Source organism: Pristiophorus japonicus, chromosome 16, assembly GCF_044704955.1.
Source record: "Pristiophorus japonicus isolate sPriJap1 chromosome 16, sPriJap1.hap1, whole genome shotgun sequence".
Classification (NCBI taxonomy): domain Eukaryota; kingdom Metazoa; phylum Chordata; class Chondrichthyes; family Pristiophoridae; genus Pristiophorus; species Pristiophorus japonicus.
The window spans coordinates 72727909-72740625 of NC_091992.1; positions in this window are offsets into that span (position 1 = coordinate 72727909).

Below are 12717 nucleotides of genomic sequence, written 5' to 3' on the forward strand. Positions count from 1 at the left end.
TGTACGCTGATGCCCTCACGCGCGCCCCCCCCGCCCCACCAGCTGTCCCTCACCACCAGCTCACTCAACCCCTCTACTGGGAATATTGGGAAGAATGAAGCCATTCAGTCCCCACCACAAACTCCATTCTATAGCCATCAACTCCACCCACTTCTCCATGGCAAATGTCTGAGGCTGAACCAGACTGATCGCAACCTTGTTGTCATATTTGACCCTGAAATGAGCTTCTGACTGTAATATAGTTCCAGCTAATGGACTACAGTGGTAATGCAGCCTCAAGAATAAAAGGAATGGAGCCATCTTGGAGTCCTGTGTGTTGTGGTGCTGTAAGGAAGATACCACATTGGCGACTAAGGATAGAATTTTTGGATTCCCTAGCTAAAAATTTTGTTGGTAGGTGATTCCAGCCAAACAACAGAGAGTCGAGAGAGGTCCTTTGTTTGCAGAACAGCTAAAGATCCAAGGTAAATTACAAGCACGCTTGTCTGAACTGAAGAGTCCAGATGGCCGCGCCTATGGGAATAATAGGGTGCGTGGGGAAGATTCACCGTGACCGAGAGACTTTCACAGCGTATGTGGAGCGGCTAGAAATGTTTTTCACCGCGAATAGTATTGTCGAAGTTCCCGGTGGTTTTAGAAAGAAAATGAGCTATTTTCCTGAAGCAGGTGTATGAAACCCTGAAAAATTTGCTTGTTCCCATCAAGCCGAAGGACACATCACTGATGGAGATTCTAACCAAGTTACAACAGCACTGTAGTCCTGAGCCCTTGGAAATTGCTGAAAGTTATTATTTTGGAACACAAAATAAATTAACCATCAGGAGTATCAGTGAGTATATTGTAGCATTAAAGAAGCTTTCCATTCACTGTCATTTCTGAAACTTTCAGGACCGAGCATTGTGTGATCGCTTTGTTTGTGGGATGGAAAATGAAGCGATCAGAAAAGAGTTGTTGACACCTCCTAACTTGACTTTTGGTTTGGCTTGTCAGACAGCTATGCTGATGGGCATGGCCGACCAATACTCCCGAGAATTTCACACCATTTCCAGTCATCAGACAACCGAGGTGAATTGCCTGCAGGTTAAAAGTAAAAGGCAGTTGTACCCCAAGGCCTCAGCAACTGGCCACGGTAACAGAGCATTGAAGTCGTGATATCGGTGCCTGCGACAACACATTGCTCAAAGTTGTCCATATGTGAAAGCAGAGTATTTCTTCTGCAGGAAAACTGGGTATCTTGTGAAGGCATGCCGACTGAAGAGTAAACCCAGAGACTACATAGCATGTAAGAAAAGCAACAGGACGAGGAGGTTTAGGAGATACACGTCAATAGGAGCACGAGGGTATCTCACAGCGATTCAGAAAGTATTATCATCCAAGTAGATGTTGCAGGAACCAGGATACCCATGGAAATCGACATTGGTGCATCCGTGAATATAGTACCGGAATCGCTATACCTTGACAAATTGCATGATTTCCCATTGGAGAAATCCAAGATAGAGCTGCAGGGTTACTCGGGAGAGAACATTCCTGTGGTAGGTCATATCACTGTACCGGTGAAATATAAAGATCAATTTCAGAGCTTGCCTCTCTTACTAGTGGCAGGAGACAAGCCTGCCTTACTAGGAAGAAATTGGTTAGGACCACTGAAGCTGGATTGGAGTGAGATTTTTCGTGTTGAAATGAAATTTGTATCAAAGGATAATGTCATCAAGAAGTATCTGAAGGTGTTGTGTGAAACGGGCAGTCCGATCCAAGGCTTTAAGGTGAGTGTCAGGGTACAGAAGGACGCTAGATCGGTTTACCATATGTCATACCATATGCACTCAAGGAGAAAGTTGAGCAAGAGCTCAAAAGACTAGAAACTGAAAACATTATCTCTAAGATAGATCGATGTAATTGAGCTACACCCATTGTTGTTGTACCTAAGTCCGATGGTAAGGTAAGATTGTGTGGTGATTATAAAGTAACCGTAAACCAGGGTCGAGAGGGTAATCTCCCAAATACATTGCCAAATATAGAAGATTTGTCCACAACGCTAAATCTCAAAGTTAAATCTGACAAATGCCTACTGACAACTTGAACTAGTTGAGGAGTCCAAGTCATGCTTGACTATAAATCTGTTTTTGACCAGTGCTGTACCTGCCCTGGGAATGCTGGCTTCTGATACTGAATGCTAGAAACATTTGGGGCGAAAATCCGGTCACGCCTCAGTTGGGGCGGTGTCACGGGCCGAGCGGTAAATATTGTGCCGCAAAGGGTTTGTGTCTGCCACTGCAAAATTCATCAGCTGGGCCCGGAGTGTGGGGGCGGGGCCCCGAGTGTGAGGCGGGGCCCGGAGTGTGGGGCTGGGCCCGGTGTGTGGGGCGGGGCCCCGAGTGTGGGGGCGGGGCCCCGAGTGTGAGGCGGGGCCCGGAGTGTGGGGCTGGGCCCGGTGTGTGGGGCGGGGCCCCGAGTGTGGGGCGGGGCCCCGAGTGTGGGGGCGGGATCCCGAGTGTGGGGCGGTGCCCGGAGTGTGGGGTCGGGGCCCGGAGTGTGGGGGCGGGATCCCGAGTGTGGGGCGGTGCCCGGCGTGTGGGGGCGGGGCTCGGAGTGTGGGGGCGGGGCTCAGAGTGTGGGGGCGGGGCCCCGAGTGTTGTGCGGGGCCCGGAGTGTGCAGGTGGGCCCGGAGTGTGGGACGGGACCTGGAGTGTGGGGCGGGGCCCAAATGTGGGGGCGGGGCCCGGAGTTTGGGGCGGGGCCCGGAGTGTGGGGGCGGGGCTCGGAGTGTGTGGCGGGGCCCTGAGTGTGGGACGGGGGCGGGGCCCGGAGTGTGGGGCGGGGCCCAGAGTGTTGGGGTGTGGCTCAGAGTGTGGGGCGGGGCCCAGAGTGTGGGGGCAGGGCCCCGAGTGTGGGGCGGGGGCGGGGCCCGGAGTGTGGGGCATGGCACTAAGGGAGGCGTTGCACACCTCTCTCAGGGCACTCAACCATCTGAACAAGGGGAAATCCCCCGAGCTAAACATCCGGCCTGTGTGCGCCGTAACGGGGGTGGGGTGGGGTGGGGGAGGGGTGGGGGGGGGAAGAAACAACAAAAACATTCCCAATACGTAGCCCACGCCCACATAAATCACAAAAACAAAATTAAAAAAGCAATCCTGCTGACCCGAGGCCAACGTTACTTCCCTCACTGTGACCGCGACAGCTCGGATTGCCCGCTTTCCCAGGCGCTCCCCGTAGGGGGCACAATACGCAGCGCTACAGGTCGGGCGGGAGCCAGAAATCAAGCCAGTGTTGTAACCAGGGACATTATACACCGGCTCGCCTCTCCCGGGTGGTAACGCTCAGCGCCCCCTCGATACCGGCTCCAAATGCCCCGGCGGAGCGCTGGAAGCCCGGACGCAAGTGCTTTCCGCCGCCATTGCTGCCCCTCCAGGGTGCTAACCGGGGCGGCAGGAGAGCGGAGATCCAGACCAAGGTGTTTTATTTCTAGTGTTAAAAAAAAGTTAAGTTATCAATTGATAACCACAATTTGACGGAAAATAATTGTGGATTAAATTGAATTAACAAAACCGGTACTCGGACTAGAATGGCTGTCACTCCGCTTGCTCAGATCCAACCCCAACCTTGTCATTAAACCTGCGGACAGGGGTGGTGCTGTTGTTGTTTGGCGAACCGATCTCTACCTTGCGGAGGCTGATCGCCAACTCTCTGACACCTCCTCCTACCTCCCCCTGGACCATGATCCCACCACCGAACATCAAGCCATCATTTCCCAGACTGTCACTGACCTCATCTCCTCTGGAGATCTTCCCTCCACAGCCACCAACCTCATCGTTCCCCAACACCCCCCCCCAGCCTGATTCTACCTCCTTCCCACAATCCACAAACAGGACTGCCCCGTTAGGCCCATTTCAGCCTGTTCTTGCCCCACAGAACTTATTTCCTTCTATCTCGACTCGAATTTTTCTCCCCTTGTCCACTCTTTCCCCACCTACATCCGCGACTCCTCCGACGCCCTCCGTCACTTTAACAGTTTCCAGTTTCTTAGCCCCTGTGGGAGCGAAAGCGTGTATTTCTGGAACACCTCGCTTTCGGTGCAGTCTGGAGATGACACATGCTGTGTTAAACGTTGAAGCAGCGTTCTGATGAGCATGGAGTGCACTGAAGTTTGGACCAAAGCAGAAGATACTGGACAACGTGGAATCATTCGGCCATTCAATTGTGTCAATCTGGTCACCTGCGTGTTTACAGTAATTCATGGCATGGGTCGATTGCGGCAATAAGACCTGATTTCAGGACAATGGGTAGCTGGTCGTTTAAAAGAACATAAGAATTAGGAACAGGAGTAGGCCATCTAGCCCCTCGAGCCTGCTCCGCCATTCAATAAGATCATAGCTGATCTGGTCGTGGACTCAGCTCCACTTACCCGCCCGCTCCCCATAACCCTTAATTCCTTTATTGGTTAAAAATCTATCTATCTTTGACTTGAAAACATTCAATGAGCTAGCCTCAACTGCTTCCTTGGGCAGAGAATTCCACAGATTCACAACCCTCTGGGAGAAGAAATTCTTTCTCAACTCGGTTTTAAATTGGCTCCTCCGTATTTTGAGGCTGTGCCCCCTAGTTCTAGTCTCCCCTACCAGTGGAAACAACCTCTCTGCCTCTATCTTGTCTATCCCTTTCATGATTTTAAATGTTTCTATAAGATCACCCCTCATCCTTCTGAACTCCAACGAGTAAAGACCCAGTCTACTCAATCTATCATCATAAGGTAACCCCCTCATTTCTGGAATCAGCCTAGTGAATCGTCTCTGTACCCCTTCCAAAGCTAGTATATCCTTCCTTAAGTAAGGTGACCAAAACTGCACGCAGTACTCTAGGTGCGGCCTTACCAATAACTTATACAGTTGCAGCAAGACCTCCCTGCTTTTGTACTCCATCCCTCTCGCAATGAAGGCCAACATTCCATTCGCCTTCCTGATTACCTGCTGCACCTGTAAACTAACCTTTTGGGATTCATGCACAAGGACCCCAAGGTCCCTCTACACCACAGCATGTTGTAATTTCTCCCCATTCAAATAATATTCCCTTTTACTGTTTTTTTTCCCAAGGTGGATGACCTCACACTTTCCGACATTGTATTCCATCTGCCAAACCTTAGCCCATTCGCTTAACCTATCCAAATCTCCTTGCAGCCTCTCTATGTCCTCTACACAACCCGCTTTCCCACTAATCTTAGTGTCATCTGCAAATTTTGTTGCACTACACTCTGTCCCCTCTTCTAGGTCATCTATGTATATTGTAAACAGTTGTGGTCCCAGCACTGATCCCTGTGGCACACCACTAACCACTGATTTCCAACCGGAAAAAGACCCATTTATCCCGACTCTCTGCTTTCTGTTAGCCAGCCAATTCTCTATCCATGCTAATACATTTCCTCTGACTCCGCGTACCTTTATCTTCTGCAGTAACCTTTTGTGTGGCACCTTATCGAATGCTTTTTGGAAATCTAAATACACCACATCCATCGGTACACCTCTATCCACCATGCTCGTTATATCCTCAAAGAATTCCATTAAGTTAGTTAAACATGATATCCCCTTCATGAATCCATGTTGCGTCTGCTTGATTGCACTATTCCTATCTAGATGTCCCGCTATTTCTTCCTTAATGATAGTTTCAAGCATTTTCCCCACTACAGATGTTAAACTAACCGGCCTATAGTTACCTGCCTTTTGCCTGCCCCCTTTTTTAAACAGAGGCGTTACATTAGCTGCTTTCCAATCCGCTGGTACCTCCCCAGAGTCCAGAGAATTTTGGTCGATTATAACGAATGCATCTGCTATAACTTCCGCCATCTCTTTTAATACCCTGGGATGCATTTCATCAGGACCAGGGGACTTATCTACCTTCAGTCCCATTAGCCTGTCCAGCACTACCTCCCTAGTGATAGTGATTGTCTCAAGGTCCTCCCTTCCCACATTCCTGCAAATTTTGGCATGGTTTTTGTGTCTTCCACTGTGAAGACGGAAGCAAAATAATTGTTTAAGGTCTCAGCCATTTCCACATTTCCCATTATTAAATCCCCCTTTTCATCTTCTAAGGGACCAACATTTACTTTAGTCACTCTTTTCCGTTTTATATATCTGTAAAAGCTTTTACTATCTGTTTTTATGTTTTGCGCAAGTTTACCTTCGTAATCCATCTTCCCTTTCTTTATTGCTGTTTTAGTCATTCTTTGCTGTTTAGTTTACATTGTCGGTCTGTTTGTTAATTATTTGTATCATCATCATCATAGGCAGTCCCTCAGAATCGAGGAAGACTTGCTTTCACTCTAAAAATGAGTTCTCAGGTGACTGAACAGTCCAATACAGGAATTACAGTCTCTGTCACAGGTGGGACAGAAGGTGGTTGAGGGAAGGGGTGGGTGGGACTGGTTTGCCGCACACTCCTTCCGCTGCCTGCGCTTGATTTCTGCATGCTCTCGGCGACGAGACTCGAGGTGCTCAGCGCCTTCCCAGATGCTCTGCCTCCACTTAGGGTGGTCTTTGGCCAGGGACTCTCAGGTGTCGGTGGGGATGTTGCATTTTATCAAGGAGGCTTTGAGGGTGTCCTTGTAACGTTTCCTCTGTCCACCTGGGGCTCGCTTGCCGTGTAGGAGTTCCGAGTATCCTTGATGTACCATTGATAGTATGTATGGGATACAGAATAACCATTCAAGACCTGATGTATAAGATGTGAGAGAAGACTGAGGAGAGACACTAGATTTGGAGTGTGTTTCTCAGAGAGCATACACTGGGTTTGTGAAGTGTATGTCTCAATAACTTTCACACTGGTTTTTATGTAGTATGAAGTTTTAATAAAGCTCTGATCGTGCCATTACTACAGCTGAGTGTGTGTGTAATCTGACGGTTAAAACAACAAAGCTAAAAAGATCAAGAATGCAGTCCAACAGTCCCCACCGTCTCCCTTTCCCCATGGACGTCCAATCCCTCTACACTTCCATCCCCCCCCTCCCCAGGATGGCCTGAGGGCGCTCCGCTTCTTCATCGAGCAGAGGCCCAACCAGTCCCCATCCATCACCCTCCCCCGCCTGGCTGAACTTGTTCTCACATTGAACAACTTCTCCTTTAATTCCACTCACTTCCTCCAAATTAAAGGTGTTGCTATGGGAACCCACAAGGGTTCTAGCTATGCAAATCTTTTCGTGGGATATGTGGACCATTCTTTGTTCCAGTCCTACTCGGGTCCTCTCCCTCACCTCTTTTTCCGGTACATTGATGACTGTATCGGTGCCGTTTCCTGCTCTCGCCCTGAACTTGAAAATTTCATTCACTTTGCATCCAATTTCCACCCTTCCCTCACCTTCACACGGTCCATCTCCGACTCTTCCCTTCCCTTCCTCAACTTCTCCGTCTCCATCTCTGGGGATAGGCTTTCGACCAGTATCCACTATAAGCCCACTGACTCCTGTAGCTCCCTGGACTACACTTCCTCCCAGCCCGCATCCTGTAAGGACTCCATTCCATTCTCCCAGTTTCTCCGTCTCCGTCGCATCTGCTCTGACGATGCCACCTTTCACATTAGTGCCTCTGACATGGCTTCCTGTTTCCTCAACTGAGGATTCCCCTCCACCGTGGTTAACATGTCCCTCGACCGTGTCCGTTCTATTTCCTGCACCTCTGCTCTCACCCCTTCCCCTCCCTCTCAGAACATCAACAGGGTTCCCCTTGTCCTCACCTTTCACCCCACCAGCCTCCACGTTCAACGGATCATCCTCCGCCATTTCCACCACCTCCAGCGTGATCCCACCACCAAGCACACTTTCCCCTCCCCTCCCCTCCCAGCATTCCGCAGGGACCGCTCCCTCCACGACCCCCTGGTCCATTCCGCAGTCACCCCCAGCACCCCCTCCCCTTCCCACGGCACCTTCCTGTGCAAGCGCAGGATATGCAACACCTGCCCTTTTACCTCCTCCCTACCCACTGTCCAGGGCCCCAAATACTTCTTCCAGGTGAAACAGCGATTTACTTGTACTTCTCTCAATGTAGTATATTCGCTGTATTCGCTGCTCACGATGGGGTCTCCTCTACATTGGGGAGACCAAGTGTAGATTGGGTGACCGCTTTGCAGAACACCTCCGTTCAGTCCGTAAGTGTGACCCTGAGCTTTCGGTCGCCTGTCACTTTAATTCCCCGCTCCACTCCCACTCTGACCTCTCCGTCCTCAGCCTCCTGCACTGTTCCAATGAAGCTCAACGTAAGAATCATAGAATCACAGGACCCGAAATTGATGCACACACCACCCACTGCCGCCGACATTGCTCCTGGAGATCCGCCCTGTGCCACCCTCGACGTGGCCTGGATCAGGCGGGAGGGGAGAGCCGCCAGGAACCGCCTGCTGACGTCAGCGGACGGCCGAGTGACGCACCTGAGCTCCCGCTGGCTGCCGCCCAGATTGGCGTTGTAAGTCCCTCATTTGCCACCCGCCGACCTTCGAGGGACCTTGTTGATGAAAACCCCGCCCAAAGTATCGTCCGGTACCTCAGCGGCCATCGGCAGTTCTTTGGGCGGCACTTGGGCGGGTGGGGGCCTTCACCAAACTTGGGCCCATAGAAATTTACAGCACTGAAGGAGGCCATTTCGGCCCATCATGTCCCTGTCAGCCGCCAAAGAGCTACCCAGCCTAATCCCACTTTCCAGCTCTCGGTCCGTAGCCCTATAGGTTACAGCACTTCAATTGCACATCCAAGTACTTTTTAAATGTGCTGAGGGTTTCTGCCTCTACCACCCTTTCAGGCAGTGAGTTCCAGACCCCCACCACCCTCTGGGTAAAGAAATTTCCCTCAAACCACCCACTAATTACTTTAAATCTATGCTCCTTGGTTGTTGAACCCTCTGCTACGGGAAACAGGTCCATCCTATCCATTCCATCTAGGCCCCTTATAATTTTATACAGGGCCACTTTGCCCTGGATCCCAAGGGCTTTTACTTTCTTGACCAGTCTGCCATGTTGGACTTTATCAAAAGCCTTGCTAAAATCCATATACACTACATCAAACGTACTACCCTCATCGACCTTCTTTGTTACCTCCTCATAAAATTCAATCAAGTTAGTCAAACCCATGCTGACTGTCCTTGATTAATCCGTGTCTTTCCAAATGAAGATTTATCCTGTCCCTCAGGATTTTTTCCACTGAGGTTAGGCTGACTGGCCTGTGATTACTCAGTCTATCCCTTTCTCCCTTTTTAAACAAAGATACAACATTAGCAGTCCTCCAGTACCACACCTGTGGTCAGAGAGGATTGGAAAATGATGGTCAGAGCCTCTGCTATTTCCTCTCTTGCTTCTCTTAACAGTCTGGGTTACATTTCATTTGGGCCTGGGGATTTGTCCACTTTCAAAGCTGCTACACCCCTTAATACTTCCTCTCTCTATGTTTATTTCATCTAATATTTCACACTCGTCCTCCCTGATTGTAATGTCTGCATCGCCCCTCTCTTTTGTGAAAACAGACGCAAAGTATTCAATGAGAACATACCCATGTCTTCAGCCTCCACACACAGATTACCTTTATGGTCTCTAATAGGCCCCACTCTTTCTCTAGTTATCCTATTGCTAGTAATGTATTTAAAAAACATCTTTGGATTTTCCTTGATTTTATTTGCCAACATTTTTTTATGCTCTCTCTTTGCTTTCCTAATTTCAATTTTAATTCCCTGCACTTCCTATACTTTTCTAGATATTCTGCAGGATTGAGCCCTCGGTATCTGTCATAAACCTCCCTTTTTTTCTTTATACTATCTTGTATGCCTCTTGACATCCAGGGGGCTCTAGATTTGTAAGTCCCACCCTTTTTCTTTAAGGGAACATACTTGCTCTGAACTCTCCGGATCTCCTCCTTGAATGCCTCCCACTGCTCTGACACTGATTTACCTTCAAGTAGCTGTTTCCAGTCCATGTTGGCTAAATCATCTCTCAGCTCAGTAAAATTGGCTTTCCTCTAGTTGAGAACTTTTATTCCTGGTCTATTCTTGTCCTTTTCCATAATTATTCTAAATCTAACCGAATTATGATCACTAGCACCTAAATGCTCTCCCTTCCACTTGTCCAGCCTTATTCCCCAAAACTAAATCCAGAACCGCCCCCTCCCGTGTTGGGCTTGTTACATACTGACTAAAAAAGATCTCCTAAATGCATTTTAGGAATTCTGCACCCTCTGTACCCTTCACACTAATTTTGTCCCAGTTAATATTAGGGTAATTGAAATCCCCTACTATAACTGCCCTATTGTTTTTGCAGTTCTCAGAAATTTGCCTACATATGTATAGTACACTCCCAGCAGTGTGATTGCCCCTTTTTTGTTTTTCAATTCGAGCCATATGGCCACATTTGATGATCCTTCCAACATATGATCTCTCCTCACAGCTGTAATTGTTTCTTTAATCAATACTGCGAACTGCCCCCCCCTACCCCCGCCTCCGTTTTTCCCCCTCTCTGTCCCTTCTGAAAACAGTAATCAGGAATATTGAGCTGCCAAACCTGCCCTTCTTTCAGGCATGTCTCAGTAATGGCTATAATATCACACTCCCAAGTGTCTATCTGTGCTCTTAACTCATCTGCCTTATTCGCTATACTCCTTGCATTGAAGTATATACCATTTAGCACAATAAGACTTCCTTGTTGTCTATTTTCTAGCCCTTGTTTCCGCTGCCTTCCAAATTCACTTTCTACATTTTTGCTTTCCAATTCCAGCTTTACTCCCCTCCCTACTGAATCTATTCTCAGGTTCCCATTCCCCTGCCAAGATAGTTTAAACCCTCCCCAACAGCACTAGCAAATTCCTCCGCGAGGATATTGGTCCCGGCGCTGTTGAGGTGCAACCCGTCCGGCTTGTACAGGTCCCACCTCCCCCAGAAGTGGTCCCAATGCCTCAGGAAACTAAAGCCCTCCCTCCTGCACCATCTTTCCAGCCACGTATTCATCTGCTCTGCCCTCCTATTTCTGTACTCACTAGCTCGTGGCACTGGGAGTTGTCCAGAGATTAGTACCTTTGAGGTCCTGCTTTTTAATCTCTCTCCTAGCTCGCTAAACTCTGCCTGCAGGACCTCATCCCTCTTCCTACCTATGTCATTGGTACCGATGTGGACCACGACCTCTGGCTGTTCACCCTCTCCCCCCAGAATGCCCTGCAGCCGCTCAGTGACATCCTTGACCCTGGCACCAGGGAGGCAACATACCATCCTGGAGTCACGTCTGTGGCCGCAGAAACGCCTGTCTGCTCCCCTGACTATCGAATCCCCTACCACTATAGCTCTTCCATTCTTCTTCCTCCCCCTCTGTGCAGCTGAGCCACTCGTGGTGCCGTGGACTTGGCTCCCCAGAGCCACCATCAGAAGAGAATACCGGTTGGAGAGTGAGATAGACTCAGGGGACTCCTACACTACCTGCCTAGTCCTCCTCTTCTGTCCAGGGGTCACCCACTCCCTCTCTGCCTGCACACCCTTAAGCTGCGGGGTGACCACCTCTAGAAACGTGCTATCCACGTAGCTCTCAGTCTCACAGACGCACCGCAGTGACTCCAGCCGCCACTCAAACTCCAAAACACGGAGCTCGAGTTGGTGCAGCTGGAGATACCTCCCACACACGTGGTCGTCCCGGCTGCACGAAGCATCCACAGGATGTGCAATCCACGGGACTGAGCATCCCTGCCATACCTCTAGTTATTTGACTATGAACTAAACTTAAAACTAGAAGGCAAATTAGTTTGAGGAACAGAACGTCATCATTCCATTCGGCACTTTACAGCCTTCTGGACTCAACATCGAGTTCAACAATTTCAGACCGTAACCCCTGCCTCTATTTTTTTTCTTTTTTTCTGTTTGTTTCCATTTTTGTTCCTCCCTTTCCCAGGGCAGCTGTTGGTGATTCTGCTGTTCCCATTTACACCCTCTCTAGACCTATCTTTTGTTTCTTCACTTGTCCCATTACCATCTCCGTTCGCCTCGCACCATCATCCCTTTTGTCTCTCTAATCTCTCCTGCCTTCCACCTAATCACAGACCTTCCCTTTTGTTCTTTCCTCCCCTCCCCCTGCACTTGCTTAAAATCCTGTTACATCTCGAACTTTTTCAGTTCTGATGAAGGGTCATCGACCTGAAACATTAACTCTGTTTCCCTCTCCACGGATGCTGCCTGACCTGATGAGCAATTCCAGATTCCAGCATCTGCAGTATTTTGCTTTTGTAGAATGGCTGTCACTTCGTCCTGCATTGGATTCCCCCAGGGTGCAGGGGTCAGTGAGGGCAGGAAGTCAGAGCAGCGCGTGAGGGCAGGAAGTTAGAGCAGGAAGTGGGGGCAGGGCATGAGGGCGGGAAGTGAGGGCAGAAAGTGGGGGCAGGAAGTGAGGGGGCAGGAAGTGAGGGCATGAAGTGCAAGCAGGAAGTTAGGATAGGAAGTGAGAACAGGAAGCGAGGAAAGGAAGTGGGACAGGAAGTAAGAGCAGGACGTGAGGGAAGGAAGTGTAAGCAGGAAGTGAGAGCAGGAAGTGAGAGCGCCAACACAGAGTAGCATACTTGGAACCGCGATTTAGGAACGCTTTTTAAAATATGGACAGGGCAAGTGGGAATCTTATTTTCCGTCCGATTGTCTCTGCTTGTGTCAGTTTAATTCCCGTTGTGGGTTATTTGAGTTCCCCTGGCAACATTTTTGTATACTAATGGAACTAATTGGATTGCTCCTC